This window comes from Arachis ipaensis, chromosome B06 (assembly GCF_000816755.2).
Source record: "Arachis ipaensis cultivar K30076 chromosome B06, Araip1.1, whole genome shotgun sequence".
In the NCBI taxonomy this organism is placed as follows: domain Eukaryota; kingdom Viridiplantae; phylum Streptophyta; class Magnoliopsida; order Fabales; family Fabaceae; genus Arachis; species Arachis ipaensis.
Window position 1 is genome coordinate 5,645,903 of NC_029790.2, and position 2,632 is coordinate 5,648,534.

The 2,632-nt window shown below is 27.3% G+C and overlaps 1 non-coding gene across 1 annotated transcript; it reads right to left on the reverse strand.

Moving 5' to 3' along the window:
- Positions 1,429-1,501, reverse strand: TRNAE-CUC. The gene has a single exon. It is a non-coding gene; the product is annotated as a tRNA-Glu (tRNA).

Below are 2,632 nucleotides of genomic sequence, written 5' to 3' on the forward strand. Positions count from 1 at the left end.
CAACCAAAACACGGTTATAAAAGTTATTTTAATCAATAAAAATTATTACTTTAATATGGCTAATAATTTAATATGAATTTTCAAATTCTCATTTTATACCATTCTAAACTGTTATTTTATCCATGTGAAAATAACGTTTTTAACTATTTTTTTAAATATAGTCAATAATTATTGTCTTAAATGTAGTAATTGTGATGATTTTTTAAAAAAACTTTTTATAATATTTAAAATGACGTTTAAAATTATAATATTTTTTGAAACCATTATTTTTAGAAAGCATTATCGTAATTATGAAAAATCCTCGTTTTAATTAAAAAAAGAAAAAAGATTGCACTGACCGTAAACATATACGAAAGAAAATTATTATTGTAGAATTTGTCGATGAGGGTGAAATTTTTATTTTATTATTGTTTTCAATGGAGAACTGCATGCACCAACTAATTATAATTCCTTTGGTNAGGTGCAGCAAACGTGAAATTGATAATTAAAATTATTAGATAATAATTTAATTAAATTTATTAAATTATTTAATATCTCTTAAATATTAATTTTATATAAAATTAACTGTACATGAATTTTTACTTAATTTTATATACTGTATTTGATGAAAGTCGTATGTAAGACTTAGGAGATGTATGGTGAAAATGAAATTATAATTATTTATTGATATTCTTTTAACCAAAGTACAAATTTGACGGTGACAAAATTCCATGTCCCTTCCCTTTATCGGATGGACCTGATTTTTCGGTGAAAAATTGATGAGATTGTTTCCGAAAACTGTTTATACCCGCCGAATTCTGAAACCCTCCAAAGTTTTTATTAAGTACATTATTGGCGAATTTGTGTCTCAAATGACTTCTCCCACTACTTAAGACCTTGAATGTATTGTTCAATAACAGAATCAAAATCAGAGTCAACAAAGCCATGGTGCGTCTTGTCATCATCTTCATCTTCATTTCAAAATACTCAAGAACTAACGAAACTAATTGAGAATTTGAGACAAAATAACTGTACGTTTTAGAAATAAAAAGATAGAAGAAATGATATGTGCATGGTGAATAGAACAACTCCCTCTTATAGCACAGTGATGGTATTAAATTATTGTAGGACTAATATTCATCCTCTCAATTTAATGTCCATTCTTTTTTATTCTTTTGACTGTCAATTAATGTTCATTCTTCGTTCTTTATCTATACTAGAGTATTCTATGATAAATAAAATATTTAATATTATAAATACTGTACAAAATTTGAAATCTAAATATTAAAAATAATTAAATTAAATTTTAGTCTAGCATCATTTTTAAATTTTTTTAAACCCTCGTTTCGCTTTGAATAGCACGTGGCAAACGTTGGATATTGATTCTCCCCACGTCAAGAACCAATTAGTTTCTATTTGGTTTGGAGACTGGAAAACGAAAAAAAGAAATTCCGTTGCCGGGACTTGAACCCGGGTCTCTCGGGTGAGAGCCGAGTATCCTAACCACCTAGACTACAACGGATTTGTTGGTTAGTTTCGTTCTCAAATTTATTAATATCTATAATTATTATTATTATTATTATTGTTATTAGAGCTTCATCACTGTTCTGCAAAATCTACTGATGAGATATAAGAGCAATGACCAAGATATTGATGAATTATTATTGTTGATTATGTCGCCTGATACCAGCCCTTATCCAGTTATCTATCTTCTTTCAGTTTAATTGAAAAATGCATTCCTCTAACCGTACTCACCTCATTAAATGTTAAAATATCAAAATATTTTATAGCATCAACAAAATTGTTTATGTTGTTTCTTGCACTAATATTATGTTTCCATCCATCTCTCTAAATATTATATCTGACGTAATGATTTACCATTTTAATTATTTGTTTTTTTTTTCAAATTAAGTTTTTCACAAATCAAATATTCCATTTTTATTTTTCTAGGAGTGCTGTAAAGTTGATATTACTGTTTTCACACATCAAATTGATATTGTTATTGCTGCTAGCTAGTTACTCCTGTAACAAATTTTACATTCTATGTTATTGTGCTTACAAATTACATTTTTATTTTAGGAATTAAATTAAAAAATCGAGGTTCTAATGTTCTATTACCAGAAAGTGCTAGAAAGTAGGCTATATGGAGTGAACAATATAATAAGGACGAGTAATTTTTTCATGATGAAGATATTTATTATATATTTCTAATTTTAGAGTCAAAATGTGTTATATGTCACTTTTTTTTATTGTAATTGGAATCAAATTTTTTTCTCCAAAATGAAAGAATTTTTCTTTCCTCACTAATTTTACAATCAAAATGTTCCACATGCCACTCTCTCATTGTAATTGAAATTAAATCCTTCCCTCCAAAATTAAGGAATTCTTTCTTTTTCTTTACTAATTTTAGAACAAAAATGTGCTACATGTCACTCCCTCATTGCAAATTGAAATCAAATCTTTCCCTCCAAAATTAAAGAGTTCTTCCCTCCTCCCTATTCTCTCTTCCTTTCTCTATTTCTCTCATTCCTTCAACCACTCTATCTATTTTATATATTTTTATCAATATCAATGATTAATTACTAATTTGACAATCAAAATGTGCAGAGCTAAGCCTCAGAGTGGTCCCTAAAATTACATGTGTGCTTCATAG